Raw genomic sequence first — 22,543 nt, forward strand, 5'->3', positions numbered from 1 at the left:
CAACAGGGCCTCCAAAGCCATGTCCTCCCAAAACACCTTCAGCAGAGTTCCTCACCCCTACTCCTGAGCCATTACATAGGTACTGTAAATGCTGAGGAGAAGGCTCCATCCTATTTCCCTGTGGGAATCCCTTGGCTGTATAAAGGTTTAAGATTTGCTGTGTAGTCCAGGTGCCTTTCGATTTGAGTTGTGGCTGTGTTAGTCACGCAGGAGAGGAGGTAACATATTTCATCAGAGCTGCTGGGAATAGACCGTGGCCAGGAAATGAGAAAATGTGGCTGTCCCTCACCTGCATTTTCATTGCTTTCCTCCCTCCACCCTCCAGTCTCTCCTAACACGTCAGGAGGCACTCGGTGGCCCCAGAAAAGCATTTGTGTATGTGCTGTGCCCTCTCTGGAGACTGGGTAATACCTTGCTACTACTGTTATTAGCAAGTAAATTTATTTCCTTAGCAAAACATGGCGAGGCTCGTTCTGCAGTACTGGTGGCTCTAAAGCTTTGACCAGTAGGTCATTACTTTACCTGCACCCCACAGCACTGGTTAGTCTGTTCATTTCTTTTCTTCCCCCCTCTCTCTCTCTTTTTGTCATGAGCAAGAAATACGAAACTGTCCTTTCCCCTACTTACCTCATTAGGACTTTAATAACTGAAAGCACATTTTTGGCAATTAAAGTTGGCAGTCATCGCTGTTTCTTTCTCTTTTTTTTGAAAACAAGTCTGAACCTTTGCAGCAGCCCTAACAAAAAAAAGAGGGTTTTTTTTTCCCCCTTTCTTTTTTGTGGAAGCTTAAAAAAAGCAAAAGTCTGTGCCACTGTTGTGTAATGTTCTTGAGTAGAACAACTAACTTGCTGTACTGTTAGCAAAATTAAGTTTACAGTTTTTCCAGCTGTTTTCTGTGATGCAACACAAACAATAAGAGCAATAGCCTCCCTTGGAAGGGCTCTGTGCAAGCCCCACACAACTGGATTCCAGCGTGATAAGGTTAGGTTATGCTGTCTGCTGCTGCTTGTTGTCCTTCTCAAATTTCTGAGTCAGCAAAAGCAGCAAGGAGAAAAGATATCATACCATCACCCACTTTCATTCCTTCCCTGTGCCAGGAGGAATGCAATAAAATTGATGTAGGGACAACAGGCAGTTACAGAGGAAGTTTTTGTGGCTTCTAGAGAAGTATTGAGCTTTGTATTGTGGGGGGGGGGGAAAAACCCCACTCTTGTGGTGTGTCCAGAAATAAAAACTTGCTGAATAAGGGAGCTTTCATGCCTGTGTGTAAGGTGAGCTGTGCAAAGCAGGATCCTATCCGTCAGCACAGCGGTCACAAGTTGCTTGGATTGGCCCTTGCTGTGAAATGCTCCCTGGATGGGTGTAGCCATGGGTGCTCTGCCTGTGCTCTGGTTAGACATCAGGCAACTCCAGTCTCAGTGTTTACCCATCTGCATCAATCATTCCTTGCAGAAGGCACCAAGGAAAGGATTAATTCCCCATCATGTGCAAGTGGGATGGATGGTAATGGGGGTGGAAAGAGGATGTGTACCACTGGAGTTGGTTTGATGCTGCTGTCCCCCTGGCCTGGGAGCTGCGCTGGGATAAATATCAATAGGTGTAAGAGTTGGGGACGGGGGTTGAACTGCAGTGAACACAGTGGCATAGGGCCAAAGTATTGCCTTCAGATAGGCACAAATGGCAGCTGAGCACCAGATTTAGGCAGTCAGCACGTAGTTTGAGTATCTGAGCTAATACCTGCTCCAATACTGAGGCAGTGCTCTGTGTGGGTGTGAGCCAGTGGAAAGCTCAATCAATCATGTCTGCAAGTGCTGCAGTTGTACATGCCGATGAAATATAAATGTAGCCAAGGACTTGAGCTGAAACATCCTTTGAAAAGGGATAAACTCTTCTAGAGCTCAGAATCCACTTGAGAGCATCTTGCTGAGGGAAAAACAATCAATAAAGTGAGTTTATTTTTTGTCCTAGGACAACCATGGCCTTCTATTAAAGCCAAGGCAAAGCCATGGAGGCTCTGTACTGCTTCAGCTCCCATGGAAATCTGCAAGCCTGCAATGCCTTTACAGGTCTAGACATCCCATACCTGCAGACACAGCAGCTGGTAAGGTGCATTTCCTGTGAACAGTATTTTATCATTGAACCTCAAGTGAAAGATGGCAGTGCTGCTAGCATCTGATTCCATTTCTCAGTTACGCTTTATCCTTCCATGATCTCTTCAACTGGTGAGAAATGACAGGGTCTGATGCTGGTTTTGTGCCAAGGGAAATCATCTGAATCTCAACACTGCCTTCCAAAGAGATTTTTTGTGAATTACAAAGTTTTTCCCCTCTGTTGATGTGCAACAAGCCCTTTCCTGCCTCCCCCACACCTGTCTCTTTCTATGGCTGCAACGTCTGGTCATGCCCTGCTCCACAGAGAAGAAGCCAGGCATGTCTGAAACGTTTACAGCTGTTGTTGCCAAGATACAGAAGGCGGCTCATTGGGTACGTGTGCCAAGTTATTAGCTGCTGAATGTGTACCAAGTCAGGGGCTGCAAATGTGCAGACTGACAGGTCCCTGGCTAATGAGAGGACCAAAAGCAACAACCGGCGTTTTCTGAGCAATTTCAAGCTGTTCCTCTAGGCAGACTAAGCTGGAAGACAAAATCGTCATCTATCAGTGGTGGGTAACCATGCAGCTGAGAACAGTGGTCTGTCCATCTAGTTGGGATATGGATCTAAGTTCCCAAGAGGCTTGTGAAGAGGGGGATTCAGCAGTTCTTTGTACTCTTTCCCTTTGAAATCTCCAGTTCTTGTTGAATCCAAGTCTTATGGAGAAAGAAACTGCTATCAAGAGCTGGAAGACATGCTGTGCCCAAAGATGTTCTAGATTTCAGAGATTCTTCTGTTCCGCATCAACACTAACTCAGGGCCTCCCAAAGGTTCTTCAGAAAAAAGATTGAGAGAGACCTGTTCAGGAATAGGAGAGAGTCTGAGGGCAAGGCCAGTTGTGTGGGCACTGGGAGGTGCAGGCTGAGTCACAGTGCAGGCTCTTGAATTTGGTTCTCCCATGTTCCTGACGAGCTGCCCAAGAGGTTGGCAATTCCTTATTCTGTGTTGAGTATCTCTTGGCTTTTGCTGAAGAATGCTGGCCAGAAGCTGAGAAACCTTTCCTGATGAAAGTCTCAACAGCATCAATATGTTCTCACAAAGTCTTCTGATAAGCTGACGTCTTGCAGTTTGGATGTTTCAGTGGCAGAGTCACAGCCTCTTCTAAATAAAATACTCTGACAGGCTTAGCAGCAGTATGAACACCAACTTTGATGTTCAAACAGATGTTCTAATATTGTGTCTCAGGCTTCATTGGTGTTTTCACAGTATCATCCTTTAAAGCAAGTTTCCTGCTAGACTGCTCAAGTTTTCCAACCCATATAGCAACAGACTGCAGTGCATCGAGGGTTGTAGGTAATTCAGGGGTGTGTTGGGACAGAAGCCCTTTGATTGCTTTTATACCCTTATTCACCTCAACCTCACGTGTCTACACAGTGTCCAGTGCATCAGATAAGTTTATTTAGCCTGATAATGGCTATACAGGGGAAACTTCCCTGTAGAAAAGTTCCTTGGAGAAATTCCTGCAGCTCTCTCAGCAATGCATAGCTATAGGTACTCTGTCATTGAACCTTTTCAAATAGGGTTGAAATAAACTCTATTATAGACCAATGATTCCTGTGGTGTTATCAGAACAGTGTTGTTAACGTGACACTTTATTGCTGTTCTGCCCATAAATTTAAGATTCTTAAAGTGTTTGTGCTTGCCTAAAACCATCAGTTTCTGTTTTTCAATATATAATTTTTAATCTTCATGGTTGGATTCCTCTTGGGTTTAAACATGACCTTCAAGGCTCTATATCCAAAAAACTAAATAGAAAAATCCCTCATAGATCTTGTTTGTTCTCTTGATTATTTTTTTTTTAAAGAAAACTAAATGTCTGACCATTGTGAAAGGCTAACAGTGACCACAGGTGCATTACTTGTGTAACCTTTGTATCAAAAACAAGCTCATACTACATTAAAAGCCATATTGTTTAAAATGAAATTAACTTTATTACCATGGCAAATAGAAATAAAAGCATTATTGCAAATACAGTTCACTAAGAGAAATCCCAGATACTAGAAATCTCCTTTCCAATTGCTGCACAGGTTGATAATGGAATAATTAATACAGAAACAAAAGGAAGTGTGGACTGGGGGCGTGGAAAAAGTCTTCAGGCTAAAAAGTAGCTAATAATTTTGAATGTGTTCTTAAGGGACAATGTACAAGAACCTAAGGATGGAAAACCTCACTCAGTCATGCTTTGAATAGGTATGGGCAGAGGAAGTAGGAACTGCCAATGCTGGGATTTTCTTAGGAGCCGTTAAGGTTGTCATTGTTGGTGTGGCTCACCCTGGGACCATAAGCAGGGGACCTGCCCAACTGGGAACAATGGCAGACCTCTCTATGGGCAAGAGCAGCCCATTGAGCTGTTCCATTTTCCTTTCTACATTGTTGTTCATTAGTATCTCCTTCCTGCAGAGGCCACTGGACTTTGGCTCAACTGGCAAAGGGTGGGTTTGTACGTTGATTCCTTTATTGAGCAGAATCTGCACAAACTGGTACCAGCTCTCCTGCTAACTAAGAGTCTGGTCTCTCCTTCCAGTGAGGAGGAGCTAAGCCTTGAGTCCATTTGTTAGCTTTGGCAAGCTCAGTGATTTCTTTAATCTTCCAATAAGCCTTTTTTCCCCCTCCAAATGACTCTGGATCCTTTGCTAGAAGGATGTTGTAAATCACTCCAGAAGCTGGGGGGAAGGAAGTTAAGAAACTCATCCAACTTCTCAGCGTGTATCTGAAATACCTCTTTTGCTCCAACTGATATCAAGGATGTTTTCACAAATTGCACTCCATGTTTCTAGGAAATGGACATGAATTTAATAGCTTCCTTAATACTGCTTTTTTACTCCCTCTAGCTGGTGTGTGTGTGTTCCTTGACTCGGTATTGTGTGGCAACTCGGAATCGACTGTAACTGTGCGGACACCTGTAGAAACTTGGCCTTGAATGTACTCATGGCCTCTTGGCAAGCCTTCTCCAGTTTAGCTGGGATTGAACCAACAGTAATTGACTTTCAGGAAAGGACTAGTAATTTCCCTTTCCAAGATGAGCACCGGATTCTGGCAGGACACAAATGCATGTGCTGGAAGAAGAGCAAGGCTCAAACTTCTCTGTCAACTAGAGCTGCACAGTGAGATGGACACACAGGACAGGATGTTTCTGTTTCCCTGGCTCCTGGTGAAGTTATGTCTAAAAATTTGCCCTACTCTTTGTGTAAAGCAGCACAGTCCCAGGCTCCATTTGCTCCAAAAACAGAATGCAAAGGGGTGTAGCAGCAGCACTCACACCCAAGGACCAAAGTCAGGATCACCCCTTCGTGTTGGCCAATGCCTGACTCCCCAAGAAAGGTGGAGGTGGTACCGCCTCATGCCAGGAAGAGCAGATCAGGCCCCTTGGCTGTAAAATGTTCTCTGGGGTCTGCTCTAGCTGCAGGTGGTGGTGACAAGCAGCTCCTTGGCTCTGCATTAAACCCAGTATCCCTCTTCGTGCTATTAAGTGTATTCTTCTGGTCTGAGTAAATTACTGCTGGACATCTGTAAAACACATTTATGTGGCTAGGTTTCTGTAGACAAAGATGGGTTAGCTCTAGCTACCCTCACAGTTTAGCCCCAGGGTATGTTTCTGCTGTGGATGTCTCCAGTGAGGAACAGCATTCCAGAGTTAACAAAAGGCAAGAGAAGGATTTTTGGTCTGTGTTATCCATTAGTTGCTGGAAGCTTGTGCCAAACAAATTCTTATTGTTACGGTTGATTTGTGTGTAGATATCAATGGATATACCTCTGAGAGCAAGGGAATTCTGTCTACAGGAACCCTTCTCCAATGGTTCACATTTTTATGGCTTTCCATGCACCGCACTGGGTATTGCACGTTATTAATATGTATGCTATCGGATTGCTGAAACCCAGGGGGATACATTTGCTTTTCCTCATTCCTCAGGCTTGCAAAAGTGCATTCATATGTTTCAGTTTTTGCATGGTTACTGTCTTTATTGACTTTGTTGGACCATTCACAACATTGTGTTAGGCATATATGGTTTTTGGAAGGATCCGAACCTTATTATAACCTTTTCAACAAGAAAAAGAAATAGCTATTGTAACTTTGAGAGAGATGCAACTCTCTGGATCTGTCCCCCTATGGTGCCTAGCTGTGGGTTCCTCAGCCATGAATTCTGTACCTGTGAACTGCAAGTATTTCAGGAACAACTACAAAATAGCTATATGCAAAGGCAGTAGAGCATCCAGGGACACGCTCTACCCTCCTGCACAGACAGAGATTAAGAGCTCCTTTAGATGAGTGGCACAGGAATCATGCATCATTGTTACACTGAGATGCCTGCACTGAAAAAAAATTGATAAACATTAACAAACATAAGTTCTTCATGGTGCAAGTTATTTTTCTAATTTTTAAAGATAATTTGAAGAAAATGAAACATTAAAACCATTTCTGTTGGCAACAGCATCTTAAAACCTGGAATAAGAAATTCCCTTTAGCAACAGCTAATACTTGGCAAACAAATGTCTGCTGAGCCCATTTGCTGGGATTATTTATGCCTTGCTCTCAGTCTGTATGTGAACTATATTGCTAACATAGCACTCATCTAATTTAAAGCTGGGAGTGAAGCCATTGTATATAGTAGAAGGTATGAGTGGGGGAAATCCAAAGATATTATTTTCCAGGCCATATTTGTTTTTAAATCTGAGACATGCTGCAATCTGGTTATTCCAAGGGGGGACAGGAAAAGGGAAATTTCTCAAGAAGTATTTTTATGAACCATGAAGATAAATCACCTCCTTCAGAGCTGAGTTAGCAGTAGTCAAAGAAGCCATAATTCCTGAGCAGGGAAGGAACTCGGTGTAACCCCTGTTCTGCATGCCGGCTGTAGGCTGCACCCACAGAGCGTTTGTTTAAAAGCTTAGTCCCTCCAATACCTAGGGGAATCCTGGTGAAAGGGAGCACTAATGACATCTGAAGTTACTAATGTGCTATTAAAAACAAGCCTGCTGTTTAAAGTTGGCAGTGCATGAATCTTTTGTGATTAGAGGATGAAGAGCAGCAGATAACCAGATAAAGATATCTACCAGAGCTGGCTCACAATGTTTGCAGAGCACAAAGCAGAAATGGGGAATTCTGCTGCTACAAACAGCCCTCACTTCATCTGTCCTCTAATATTTCAATTGCTTTGAGTTATGCCTGTGTTTCACGCGTGCAGTTTAAACACCAAAGGGTCAAGCAGAGGTTGTGCTTGCTCCTGGCCATCCAAATGGGCTTGAGTTTGATGCCTGTAGGAGCTGAATGCAAACAGCCCTCTGAGAGCAACTTTCAGACACATCCTAGACTACAAGTGGTGATTGCTTCTAACGCTGTGATGCTCCACAGCTCCAGGGAGGGGTTGAGCAGGGCCTTTGGGAGGGCAGAGTGTCACTGCAGGAAAGTCCCCACATCTCTCAGTCTTCACACCCACCCCAGCCTACATTACTGCTGTGGGATAGCCTTTTGATAGGTGTATTATCTTTTACAACCAGGCAAAGGGGCCCCTCTCCTGGAAGAGAACTCCTGGGGAGGTATTTCATCTGCCATCCAATCCCTTCCCACTGGCTCAGCTCAGTCAAAAGACACTGAGGGGTTAACCCTTGGGGTTCTGACTGTTCAGAGGTTGAGTGACATTGCTCAGGAATGGCCTTGCAGATTTTAGACATAAGCAAGCACAAGATCATGTCTTCTGCTCTTTGCTGTCCACAGCTGAAAATGGGATCTAAAGTGCCAAAAAAATCAGGGCAAAAATAGAGAACAGAAATGTGTAACTCATCTAAGGTACTAGACAGTGACAGACTATATAAAATGTTATTGTTCAACAAACACTGTCTCTAATAAACTCCATTTACTAGTGTTAGCAGCTTGGCAACTTGGAAACCCCAAACTCCAGTTAAGTAAGGAAACAAAAAGCAGAGCCATATGATGATACCCATAAACTACGCAGCTGGTTTCTGTTTTAAAAGATATTCTACTTTCCATATTAAATAAAGCTGCTTAGAGTGCAGAAAAAAACCCCATATGGCTTTCTGGAAAATGAGGTCCAAGTTAGAAAATAAAAAAATCCCTGGCCACATACAGCCATTAGAAATGAAAGTATGCTTTTTCTCAGGCTACTGTGGCATCAGAGAGATGAACACACCTCAGTGGAGTGAGGAGTGGGGGAGCCTCCTGCTTCTGCTCCCAGGAGATGCTTGGACCTTGGGAGATGCTGCAGTGGGGCCTGTGATGCTCAGTATCCCAGTGATCTCCATGTAAGGCCAGGTCCTGCATCCCTACTTACCGTGGGATTCAGTAGGAATGGAAAGACCTCAGGGTTTTGCATGAATAATCTTTAGTCCTTTATAACAAGTTGACCTCCTCTACCATCCTTCTTGGTGCAATTTGACCTAATATACTAATTTCTGGTTATTCTCTAAGAATTTATGTACTTGTGAAATGAAGATATATGAAGCATTGCTGCATTTGCTTGAAAAATATTTAAAACATCCCCTAATTAAATCTTCAGTGCAGTGAAAGGGGTGGGTGCTAATTTTGCCTTTGTTTCAGCCATTCTCCTTGAGTATTTCACATTCAGTATTTGTCTGCTCTTTGGTAATTCTGGTATATGCAATGTCCTGGAAAGCTCTGAGTTCTTTGGATGGGATCAGCAGGCCAGACAGCCTCTGACGAGATAAAATTGTGGCATTGGCCTGGCACTGCTGCCAGGAGTTGGTTCTGTTTGTGCTTACTGGTATACCTGTGGCCAAGCAGAAGTAGCTGAAGTCCTCTTAGCGTGTTTCTCTGTAGTTAGAAGTGTATGTGTAATTCTGCTGTGTGCTGGCAGAGCTCTCCTGCTGTGCTGGTTTCTGTACAGACAGATGTCACAGACCCAGAGACACACGTGTCACAGACCCAGAGACACACGTACAGGGCTGGTATTCTGGTGTCGTGGACTTCTGAGGTAGGCTGGAGAGATTTGATGGGAATATTTGTCTAAATCCACAGATGTCTCATACATCTCTGGAGGCTGGAAGAGGCACCTGTAAAAGTCTTATCCAAGTTTAGTTTGGACATTTGAACATTTCTAATGCTTCTCTGATGTTTTCCTCTGCAATTTCAGGTTTGAAGTCACCTTTCCTGACAATATCAGGATTCACAAAGGACTTGTGATGTGTTAGCTCCCAGTTGTTGCTGTTCTGGTGTCTGTAAACAGCTGTTCTCATGGAATCTGTCAGCAATTTTAAAAACATCCAAATGATGTTTTACTGAAGGTTTTATAAAACAATTGTCAACGTAGAGCATAATTTTGTTCTATCATGTGCTGTCGTAAGTAGCCTTTGAAGAACAGCAAAACAATTTAAGCAGCAGCACTTAAATTGGGAAGGAGTTTTGGCAGACTGGAGAGCTTTAGGAAGCAAACCTCTCCAGAGGCCAGGATGTAAGTAATAACACATTTATACACATGTGGATTAATATGGCAGAGATTAAAAAAAAAATAATAATTCAAAGAAAGTTGTTGACATTGCCCATCAGAGTTGGAAACTATCAGTGAATTCAGAAAGAATGGTGAGGGTTGCCCAGGGAGGTGGTGGAGTCACCATCCCTTGGGGTGTTCAAGTAAAGGTTGGATGAGGTACTTAGGGACATGGTGATGGACTGGACAATCTTGGAGGTCTTCCAACCTTAATGATTCTGTGATGGTCCTTCTATGCAATTCTGCACAAACCTTTGGACAACACAGCTCTCCAAAGCCTTTGCAGGACTATAATATCATTCACCTTGTGCTTACAGACTGTGAAGGGGCAACAGATCTCCAGGGAAGGTGGTGAGAGGGCTGTGGTTGCAGGATTCGTCCTGTGGATGGCCCAGCTGGGTGCTGAATTGGTGGCTGAAGCAAGTCTGTAGATGGTTTCCTCCATGAAGGGCTGGTTTAGGTTAGGGGTCTTGCAGCACTGTGCACATAGTATGTTGACTGCAGTGGCAGCAGTCAGCACATCCCCAGCTAAAGAGAGGAAAGTGCAATTGTCAAAACATAAAGCAGCATCTGGGAAGTCTGGAAAGCAGAAAAGGTGGGATGGGAAGGAAAAAGGAGCAGCCTGGAGGGATTCAGCCTCCCAGGACAACTGGATAAAAAGCCTTACACATACTTTGTAGTAAAAGGCAAGTCTGTGTTCAGAACTGGCAATGGAGTAGGAGGAGATAGAAGGATGTTTCATGTTTATCTCATAGAGAGGAGATAAGGACAAGGTGAGCAAGCTGCTATTTTCAAGAGGAGAGACCCATTTTTCTGGATCTGCGGCCCAGGGGTCACATGGGCACATCAATCTCAGAGGGGAGGTGAGTGATGTTTTCAGCTTCAGTGAAGAAGAAACAAGGAGGGATTCACTGGAGTGTGCAAGACTAGAACTGCAAGTCTGGAGACAAAAAATCTTGCTAATTACAGACCAGGTTATTTATGAAGTGTGGGGCTCCATCTTGCAGGAGCCAGTGATGAGACAAGCAGCTCTAACCCTAGAGAAATGCCTCCTGAGAGCCAGCAGCCTGGGAGATAAGCAAAGAGAGATCACAAGGAAGGAGGAACATGAGTCAAACAAAGGAAGCAAAAAGCAAACAGAAGCTGTCTGGAGGTGTGAGCATCCTGGGTCACAGTATGTCCTGTGGAGAGACCATGGAAAAATAGAACAAAGGGTGAGAAGAGGAGCCTTGTCCCAAAGCTTCAGTGACTAAAGAAGTAAAAGAAGCAGAAGGAAGAGGCTCACCGTGTGGTTTTGTCAGATCCAGATTCAATAAATCCAAGAGGCAGGAGAGGACTGCCAGCCATTCAGCTGCGTCCGTACTTACGTTATTGAATCAACAACCTCTTCCCTGCCAGCTGGACTGTCATCTGATAGGCAGAAAAAAAAATCAGGCCACAGAAATAAAATGAAGCCCTTCTGCAGGCCATGGGGGAGCACAGGCTGGTGATAAGACACCTCCAGAGCAGATGATGTTACCTCCTGGGCATTGTGAGAGCTGCTGGCACAGAGGAGTGCAGGAGAGGGCATGGACGTGGTTGCAACACTGCAACAGACTCAGCTTAATCACAGGACAGTGGTCCCCTTATCTGGGGCACAAGGCTTTGCCAGGCCTTATTCTGCAGAGGTGAATGGATTCAGGGAGAACTTTGGTGAGTCTTGTTGGAACCATTAAATAATGAACTGGCAAACCTTCGAAGAGTGGGCATTAATGCACCCATAAAAACCAACACAGACTGGATCAGCAGCCACATAAAGGAAAAAAAAAAGCCTCCAGGAAAAGGAAAGTGCAGTTTATCTAAGTGGAGGAATCACTTAGCCAAACACTGAAAAGAAGTTTCTTGCCATTATCACTACTTCGGGATGGGCCAGCTCATCTACCTGAAGCAAAGCATCCTGTGGCTGGGAGATCAAGAGCCAGACAGAAGCAGTGTCACCAGCCAGTTCAGGGGAGCTGGCTTTCTGAAAGGCAAGCAGGGAAGAGCTGTGCCCAAAAGGACTGAAGATAAATTTTCTGCAGACTCAGAATCCTCCTTCGGCTTCCTGCTTTAATTCTTGGGATGGATGGTATAAATCAGCCTCAAATGAACAGAGGCTGAAAGACAGGTAAAATATCTTAGGTTATTAAGCCAATAACAAATCAAAATGGATCAAAGCAAGGAGCTGCTGTGTGTAACACAGTCTACTGCACTGACAATTCAAAGATTAATTCCACTGTGATGTACTTGCCTTCGCCCTGGCCGCCTCTGTGTCTCCTGGCCTCCCTCTGGGATCCAGGTCTCTCCCACAGGTCCATTGAAGGTGCTGACACATCCCACATATTCTCCTTGGCCAGGATGCTTCAATAGCTGCTCAGGAAGAGGCTGACTCTTCTGAGGAATACGAATGCATCTCTTCAGGGCCCTCTGTTCCTGTCAGCTTAAGTCATGACATTTATGCTTTTGAACAGCCCCTCTTTCTCTAACGCTGCCTCCAACTGCAACTGGAGGGGAAAGAAAAGTTCTACATCTTCCCTCCAACAGGTATGTGACAGTTCTTATCCTCAGTGTGATGGTACAATCTGTCTGAGATCCTAACCAGCCCAAAACCTGCTGTCTGTGCTGGAGACACACAAAAACACAGCAGGGACTGCAGCTTCATTTCCAGATGAGGAAAGTTATAGATATCACTTACAGGGTTTTTTTTAAGAAAACTAGGTATCTGTTCCCTGAGAAAGGGAGAACCTGATCAGGAAGGAAATGAGAACCAACTCCATCCCAGGGTTCAGACTGGGTTGAACCCAACCCCTTTGCATATCTGAAAATGCCTACTCAAATTCACCAGAGACTTCACCTCTCTCTGAACTTCATTTGAGTAAGAAGGTGGGCATTGCCTTTGGACCTCCAAAGTTCATGAGTTTCTCTCATCCCAGGAAAAGTGGTGACATATTTTTAGACACAGCTTACTCAGAGAAGCCCTAGAGATCAGGAGGCTTGGAAACAGCACTTGCTCAAGCCCCATCAGAGAAAACACCAGACCTGCCGAGGTTGCCAAGTGCAGCATCGCCCTATGGGACAGCACTGCCAGGCACCAAGGAGTCTGATACGGAACAAATTGTTTGGGGAGGGGGAAAAGGAGGTAAGGAATGAAGGTACAGGGCTGGGAGGAAGGAAGGGAGCAGCTTGAACTGAGAGGCTCCAGTGTATGGCAGGTAACAGGAGAGTGTTGGGGAGAGTTCAGCATATATTAGAAGTATTTTCACATGCCTGCTCCAGACGGTGACCCTGTAGGCAGTCGGCAGCTTTAGCAGGATCCGATGGTAATGTCATCGAAGGAGAAAAGAGCTGTGGCCAGGTTTCAGAAGCGTGGGTTCATGGAGTGCTTACACCTGCAGTCTGCTGCATTACACATGCAGCCACTGGAAGCACATAAGCAGATCAAATGCAGACCTTAGGTGTGCTCCTGGCTCGGGCACTTCCAGGTGAACGGGCGGCACTTCTTTACAGGCATTGCAATGTGTTGTAAGGACAGAGCCTTGCTTTCATCGTGCCTTCACCCACATCTTTTTCATGGAGAGTTTATTTCACTACTCGACTGACATCTTAACCCAATCCTTGGGGCAGAGGGAGTACAAGTTGTAACTGACTGTACGGATCATAATGACCTTGCTCCATTACCCCTCGTTTGCGCAGCCCTTCCTCACACAGCTGTGATATTACCCGGCTGGGACTACACATCTCAATTTTCACTCTGAGTGTGCCAAGATGGTTTTTCAATACTGTGCTTTAATCATGTTGCATCCTTTAGCATTAGTGGAAACACGGCTGTAAAACTGTGCCCCAGCATACATCATGATTAAAGTACCACCATACTGCTCTTCTGCTAAAATAGGTACGTGCTGAACTAGGAGAAAAGTTGGATATCTCACTTCTGGGAAGCAGATCTGAGCATCTGATTTGTACCAGACACTGTTCATCCTTTGTATCCTTACTTATTCTGTTTGCTCTTTCCAGCGTGCATTCCCTGCTGCATTAATGCTATGATGCTAGCTAAAATTGCCTCATCATTTGTCTATTGAATTAAAAGATCATCAGGGCATTAAAATGTTATTTAGAAGCTGCTGTTTACACAGATTGGTCATTAAAGATTCCAAGCTCCATTTAGCTCAGAGCTTACAAAGCAACTCATTAAGCTAAGACTGCAAGGCCCCCCATTCAGCAAAGCAAGTAGCACACACTTACGTTCCATTAAATTCAGTGAGGTTTTGGCTCATCATTTTGACTTTTGACATTTTGTTCATTGGACGTTACAGCTGCTGCCAGTGGTTATTTTAAATTGTATATCTTTTCTGATGCCACAAAAAAATTCTGAAATTATCATCAAAGTCAGAGCATTTAAGGGCATTTAGAAAACAACGTCCATCCAGCTGGACCATGAAAAAGCTAGTATTTGTATGCACTCACAAGTATAAAGCTTGTGAAACTCTCAGTGTGGACTGTGCATTGCCATTTGAGAGGTGGCAGCAAAGAGGCAACAACTGGAATGCACCTTGACCACTGTTGACTCAAGTGTTATCTTTCTGCAAGGCTGAAAAAAAATTAAAGCGAGTTGCAGAACACCTGCATCACTCATTTATTATGTTATTCAATAGAGCTTTTTGTGTTGGCTCCTTTGTTTCTCTGTCTCCATTGATGCTATCGTAGGTTAATTGGCACCACTGCAAATGTTCACAGCTGTCTACAAGATGTTGGTGAGTGCATCGTGTCAGTCAAGCATGCTATCACCAAGGAGATGAATTTATTTAATTCTTCAGGAAGACAGTTCTGTAATGTGACCTAATAAAATAAAATCTTTCAGCAAGCGTTGGGAGAATATCCATCAGTCTTTGAGTTCAACAAAAAAGCTGAGCCTTGTACTGATACTTTATTATTTTAGCAGTTAGGCACTGAAATTTTAATAAAGTGGTCATGATGCAAATCTTACTCCGTTACATAAGCAAGATGCCTAGTACACTTGGGATGCATAGAGCTTCTTACTCACATGTCTCCAATCTGGCCAAAAAGGGGGTGAGTTTGTATGTTTTATATACATATATGCACGGGTATTTTTTGTAGAGATGAAGAACCAGCATTATATCTGGCAGGTAAGGTGATGATTATTTTCTGAATCACTTACACTTTAGCCAGAGTGCCTCCAAGATGGGCTTGAGTTCACTGCTGCACTGCTGTACCTTGTGGAGCACACAGAGCTCAAAGCCACTGCTTACAGTCACTCCGGATTCAGAGCTTGTATGTGCATGTATTTATACAGGCTGACTTGAAAAACCTCTGACTCCCTCTGCTCGTGCTTGCAGGTGTGCTGAGGAAGGTGGGTGGTGATGGGGAGCAAGGCCATCAGGCAATGCTGCCCACCTGTAGGCCCTCTGTGGCTGTTCGCAAACCAGCTCTAACAGAGCAAGTGGGATCTTTCCAGATTGAAGGAAAGATCAAGGTGCTTTCACTCTGTGATTAACATGAGTCCAGCTGTTTCCTCTGAGGGGAGAGGTTAAGGAAACTAGCTGAGAGTTGTGCTTCCTTTTGATTGGAAGATGACTTGTGGTACAATAGGCTGGGGTGAAAGGGGTACTCTTGTGTTCTCAGGAGAAAGCTCAGCACCTAGGCTGCCTTATGCTCTTTCCTGCACGAAGACAGAAGATCTGCAAAGGTGTGTTCATCCCAGGTAATGAATTTGTGTATGTATTTTCACTGAAAACATTCATGCTGCTGGCAAATTCTGCCCTGTTTTGTTCTTCTAAGGAGTCTTTACAGAAAGTCTTGGGCTGTGCTTTCTGAAAAAAAAAAAAAAGTGTGTTTCTGGGGTTTTTTGCTATGGGCTTTTCATAACAAAAGCAGTGCAATATATCCTGTTTAATGTTATATTGACTTACCATAACAGACTGCCTGTTAAGTGTAGCTAGAATTGAGCCATTATACCCTCTATCAAGTTTCAGAAAGTGGTAACCTTCAATTATGGCTACAGAGGCTTGTTTTTCAAGTGATGGAATAATTTATCTAAGAACACTAACCAGGTTCATTTTTATTTAGTGCTACAGTCAAAAGCAAAAGCATTTGACCAGCTATGAGATTTTCACTTTTTAAAGTCCAGCCTAAATGCCTTCACGGTGTTTATTCTATGAGATCCCTCCTTAAAAGCATATTACAGGCTTGTTGTAGTATTTCTCTTGGAAGATGATTATTACTTGAACTGACAGTGCATCAATGTCAAGCGCTGGTGTGCCCTCAGCATCTCTAAGTTTTTTTGAAATGATGCCATAGAAAACCTAGGCAATGTGTGTATGTTGGGGGGGTGGGAAAGGAAATTGGCTCATCAAAATAATATTACTCTTTTAATGTAAGTCTGAAGAATGTCTCCTGCAAAATAGTGGTTTCCTGAATTCCATAAATCTTTCTGCTTAGGCAGCCTGTCTTAATTGTCCCTATGTTTGAATTATTCATTCAAAATGCGTGTTCTTAATGGCATTCAGTTGTGATTTTTCTTTTTTTAGCCTTCACAAGAGAGATGTGCAGTTGTGTCAGTAGCCTGTGCACAGCAGAGATGTGTATGTGTACAGTTTTTGTAGCAGCCATGATTCACAAACCCAGGGCTGTTTCACAGCCCTCCTCAGCAAGCTGTGATGATGTACTGTGTTGCTGGGAGCGAGCGTGCATTGGAGATGGAGGAGGAAATTTGTGGGGCAGTTTGAAGAGGTGGACTTCAAAATAAATGAGGTGATCTGGAAATATGCCCTTCTCATTAAAGTGGTGACCGCTGCAAAAGCAGCTGAATCCCCACACCTTGTGTAGATTTCTTTGTGCTTTGCAACGGGGGGTGGGGGGGGAAGGCAAAGCATTGCAGAGAGAGGTATTGATGCTCCTGCTAAAGAAGCGGTGGAATTCATGCAGCAAAAGACAGGACACAAAAGGACATTGGTAATGGGACTTGTCCCTGAGGAGAGCAGGGCTGTGTTTGTACCCAGTACAGCACACCTGTCCAACAGGTGGGTGAAGCTGGTTCAAGGCTTTTCAGTAGTTCAGGCATTTTGCATTTCCTCAGCCCTGAGGAAGAAGTTGCTAGCCTGGCTCCTGGGGCTCTCCTGTGGTGGCAGCAGTGTGTTTGAGGGGAGCCCTTTCTTTCTCTTTTAGTGATGGCTCCTTCCTGTAGATAGGCAAGCAGCAGAAATCCTGGTTTGCTAAGGCTGTGGCATCCACAAAATGAACAGACTGATGTCTCCCATCCCCTTTTCCTTGGGCTGCTTTTCCACTCCCTGGCAGTGTCCAAGGCCAGGCTGGATGGGGTTTTGGGCACCCTGGGCTAGTGGAGGGCGTCCCTGTCCATGGCACAGGGTGGGACTGGGTGGGCTCCGATGTCCCTTCCAACCCAACCCGGTCTGTGATTTTATGACACCTGAAAATGGGATGAGGATGATGACAAGAATGACTGTGCTTGAAAAGTCCTCCCTCTTCTATTGTAAGAGGCATACAAAGCTTGCAGTAAGCTAACCTGTAGCACCTTTTGCCACATCTTTCTTATTTTTAGCAGACTGCCCTTTGTTCACACACATCCATCCTTTTAAGCTCTCTTGAGAGTGCACAAACGAGCAGCAGTCTACTGTCTTATTTTTCAGTGTGTGAAAAGTGCTATTAAATATACATTCCATAATGTGCAATTCAAGTCAGGAGCATGTTTTGATGGCAAAGGGCTTCGTAGGAGTCAAGAAAAAAGTTAAAAGTTAACAAAAGCAAATAAAGATACGTGCATATTCCAACTTTAAGCTATAAACTAATTATTGAATATATGAGGTCAGAGAAAAATGTTCCCCTGGACAGCTGGAGAACAATTATTGATTAGGAGTTATAATTTACGCAGTAATGCCAGGGACAATATTTGTCTAGAGTGGACATTAATCTCCTGGTAGAGCAATGCTCTTGTTCCTTGTCTTCTGCGGTAGCAAGAGAATTGATCAAATGGCTTAATACACACTAGAACATCCATATTCTGAGTTCAGTCATTTGTATTGCTATCACATGTAATTATTGCTTATGGTATTGATTTCTTTAAAGGTCTTTCAGTCAGAGTTGACAGCCCTCTTGTATTGACCTACTTACAAACTTTGTTTTATACTAGCAGCTGGCATGCCATCTGAAAACCTAGCTGCTTTCTTCACAGACCCTATAGATTAATGACAGAAAGGTCCCTAATTCTCAATTACATTAGCACTCCTTCTTGTGGTTTAAAGAGAAAGGGGTGCGGAAGGCAGGGTACTTGGTGTTCTCAGCCTGGCTTCTTTTCTAGTTGAAAGCAGGGAAGTTTGAGTCCCCACCCCTGTGGGACTTCATTAATACTTCTCCCAGGTGAACTTAGCCCCTCACAAAAGGGTTCTTTGTATTTTGTCTTCAACCAGCTCTTTGTTTGGGCAGATATCCAGGTCAGTAAGGAAAAAAAAAATGTCAATATTCTCTGTTGAATCAGTGGCTTTTTCCTGCTCTAAGTTTGAAAATAGTTTCAGAGAGAATATGGTTATAATTGGCCATAGAAATAAATGTGTGTGTGTATGTACATGAGGAAGAAGTACAGAATTCACATCAAAACCCGTAAGTTTCTCTTAGATGGGGAAAAAAGAAGCCATTAGGGACATTGTTTCATTAAAAAAGGAAGAAAAAAAGGGAGAAAAAAAGTTTTTGGGTCTTATGTCACTGAGCAGCTGCAATTCTTTTTTATAGTACATGGTAAGATGAAAATTGCCCTTAACCCCCCTGGCCTGATACCAGTGTTTCTGCTGTGTGTATGTCGCTATGAGCAAAGGGAGAAATGCAGAGCTCTCCAGATTTAGGCACGCTTTCCAGAGGGAGAAGTTAATGGTGTGCTTGGGAGTGTCCATACCTGTGAGTCACAGATGGTAGGATTCACACAGCTTGTGCTGTGGGATGGACTGAGGCCACTGGCAGCAGCTCTGCCTTTCCTCTACGTGCAGCAGAAGCTTTCCTGCTCCTCTTTAAACTGTAAAGCGGCTCACTTCTGTTCATTTTTCTCCTGGTCCCTCTACTGATAATTGATATCCTGAAGAGCCTTGTGCTTCTAATAACCTCTACAGAGACTGAAAGCAGGCAGCTTTAATATAAACTTCTGGTTGGGCGTGCAAGAATACAGATACTGTAGAGCTCACTGGTGCTATCCAGTCTCCTATCACCATGCAGCATCTTCGGCTTTGATGTGGGTGTTCTAATGCAGAAGGTAGTGAAATACTACTGCCCCCCTCCTAACAGTGTGGCATGAAAGCAGTGGGAGACACATCCAGATTCATTGAGATATTTCAGGGCCTAACTAAAGACAGGTCAGTGAATACAGAAGTTTAAATGTGAGACTAGTGTCCTACTTGCCAGAACAGATTCTTTCTCTAAAACAGATCATAAGTGATTGTCTTATCCTGGAGGTGTTGCAGTGAGGTTCCTCTTCCTTAATGCAGATGTTTATCTAAAACTCTTTCCCCACTCGTAAACTTGTCATTTGTAGTTATGAAAGTAAAAGGAAAAAAAACCAAAAGTGCTATTGCTCAGCTAGTTTCTGTTTCTGAGTTCAAGCAGACTGTCTTCTCTGGAAAGGCCTTCTACACCTGAGCATGTGATAATTTTTTTTAATGGTTTTTCCCCTCCTCTTGTGCAGAGAATATGCAACAACCTTAGTAGACAACTGTTGTGCTCTGTTATGTTAATCTGGAACTGAACGGAGGCTCATCAGTGGCATGTCTTGCTCTAAAGAGCAGAAAGCAGGGGGAAAAAATAAATTTAAAAAGGCCCAAACAACTTGCATTTACTTCATCTCAGCAGAATGTAAACTAAAGTGAATCTTGATGTTACATGCACAGATGTTGTAGTTGACATATCTCATGGCAAGCACCAAGTGAGAAGTGATGGAATGGCAGGAAGTTCAGGAGACCACAAACACCCAACACTATGGGGTTGGTCTAGAGCAGCAACTTACACAAAAACAATGATCTAACTCCATTCTTAATTAAAGCAGTGCTTTTCAAGATATGACAGGAAGTTGGTGCTGTACTTGGACTCCGATTTTTAGCTGTGGCTATTGATGCTAAAGTAAGTTTTGGGGCCAGTGGTCAACACGCAGGCACCCGCCCAGAAAGAGATGCATTTATTGCAGTCTGCATGCAATAAGCTCTGATATCCTGGAGCTCTTTAAAGAGTTACAGATTTTTGGATAACCAAAGAGCTAACATATGTCGGTTGTTTGCCCATGAAGTGAACTATTATTTTATTAGCTAGACAGATACTCCTATTTCACAATTTATTATGCTCTCTGTTCCTGGAGTGTCTGTGAACAGGGAGGATGTCTTCCTCTTGTTGTACAAGTAAACTTTTCCAAAAGTTATTTTAAAGTCTATTTGGACTTAATCATGGACTCTTGACTCCACATTTTCTGCTCAGTATTTACATGGAGCTTAAATCAACCATTTCTCATCAGTTACATTTGTATTTCAGTTCTGGGATTTGAATGCACCGTGTTATGGAAGAGCTGTATTGTAAAGGGGTCAAAGTAGGGAGTTATATATATGGAGATCTGGAGGGCAGTGTTGCACGAGAAATAAGAGAAATTGTGAATGTCTGTATTCAGTAAAACACACTGAAAACCCCCAAAGCCATTTCTTTATGGGCCAGCAGTACTTTCCTCTTGCTGCAAACTGACTTCAGGTTTGCACAGTCTGCCCATGAAAATGTGTGTTCTACCTTGGTGTTGCTCATTTAATTCCCATTCTGAATCTCTAGTGGCTTTGGGAGCAGGATCTTGTACAACATTAGCAGCAGTGCTCCGTGCTTGGGATGACTTGTGGGGGCAACACTTGAGTTTACAAGTTGAAAATTCTTACTGCAAGCACTAATGCAGCAAACTGTGATGGAAAAGTGTGTAATGCTTGCAGGTGACTTTATTTTCCTCGTTCTCTCTTTCCATTGTCCATGGGCTTCCTTGTCCTGTGATGAGATGCTAGCGTGCTGCATAATGAAAATCCAGTGTTAGACCCGTGCAAGGATAAGTTGTTATGTATAATGGATGTAGCTGGATTCTGCTGAGTGCATCAGTAACACTACTGCCATTGTCCTCAGTGCTTTCCTTCAGCTTTTGATGGTTTTGATGTTGCCAGTGGATTGTTCTAATTTCTCCAGACTTGATAATTTAAAATGTTCAAGATGGTAGGAGAATGCTCAGTGTATTTGGACCTACATATTACTAAAATGTATATAATAAGATGTGTGAGATCTCTTAAGAAATGTAGCACAATAGCTGTTAAATGTTACCTATTTATCACCAATATTAGCATCTCTGTGTGCGGGAATATGTTTCATATCTGTACTGCTGGGAGTGTTCCCAGTGGGGAGTTGGAGGGGACGTGCTTGGGACAATGCACTGTTTCTAATCAGCTACACAAATGTTGGTGGATGGCAGTAGATTTATCATCTGAAATTATTCCCTCCAAGTAGGTTTTTTAATTGTAATACCAGGAAACTAGTCTTTTTTTTCTCTTTTTCTTTTTTTTAAGTCCTTTATTGAAATCATCTGGTTATACTCTACCTAATAAAACAGTAGTCTATGGCTGCTGGACTTCCTGTGAGAAAGCAGAATTAATCAGATATGCACAGACACTATAAAGGGGGATGGAAGTTGTATCAGTTGCTGTAATATAATGGAAAATATGTTGGATCCAGGTGCTGGTGGGCGTAGGATGGTTTAAGCACAGGGCTGGTCACTGGAGCCATATCCACTTTCCCCAGCTGAAGATGGCGTATTTGTGTTACGGTTGCTCACGTCCTCAAGACAAACCAGGAAGGAACACTGGTGCAAATGGTTCAGGAGTTTTTACTTCTCTTGCAGTCAGCAAAAGCAATGTGTGCAAGGTCTTCTGGGTGGAAATCATTCTGAGGGAGAGGCTTGAATGTGAGCAGCCTGTTGTCTGCTGCCTCTGCTGCTTCCCAGAGCCTCTTGGAAGGTGAGGAGCCACCTTGGATGGCTTGCTGTCTGGTCTGTGCACAGAGCAGCTTTGGCTTTGCTGTACACAAGAAGCAACTGCAGGTTTGGTTCCCAAGTCTGAAAATGGAAAAAAAAAAAAACAAACCTAAAGAGCTGCCTTTCAGGATCTCTGATTTCATGCTGTGCAAGCAAACAATGACATGTCCACGTGTCACTGCCAATCTGAAACTCCAGGATGCTCTGCTGAGGTGCAGAGATCTCTCTCCCTAGAGCCACTTGCATCATTGAGGTCTGTATTAGGAAAAAAAACCTTCCTCCTTGGTTGTTCTGCATATGCTATTACAGTTGTCTCACTGTGATATCTAACAGCTCACTAATCATTCACTAAGTGATGGGGCTAATATAGACCCTGTGTGTTTCTTATCCGGGGGTGAGGAGAATATATTTACTGTTTGGATTTCTGTGGAGGTGGGTTATTTTTCCTCTGTTTGCTACTCTGTCTTTTGCAGAAGTCCTGATTAAAAATGCCATACTTATTTCTCAGAGAACCCGAGGAGGAAATTCAGTAAAATTAAATTAGTCAGTGCTTTTATTTAGATTATTTTTCTTTAACCCCTGAAGATAGCTGGGGAGACAATGATTTTCCTTTCTTGTGAGCCAGAGAGTTAATTTAAAAGGGAAAAAAAATAGTGAACATGGTCTGTCTGAGCATTCTTCTCATCCTGTTACCTGGTGGATAAAGTGAAAACGCTTCCAAGAAGGAAAAAAACTCATAGAAGACCGAAGTGATGAAGACTCTGAGACTGTGAGCAGACCGGGCTGCGAGGCAGACTGATACGGGGGAAGATGTAGCGTCTGGCAGGGAGATAACAGGACTTGTGGTGTCTGTGGCCGGATTG

This window comes from Gallinula chloropus, assembly GCF_964237585.1.
Source record: "Gallinula chloropus genome assembly, chromosome: 12".
NCBI classification, from domain to species: domain Eukaryota; kingdom Metazoa; phylum Chordata; class Aves; order Gruiformes; family Rallidae; genus Gallinula; species Gallinula chloropus.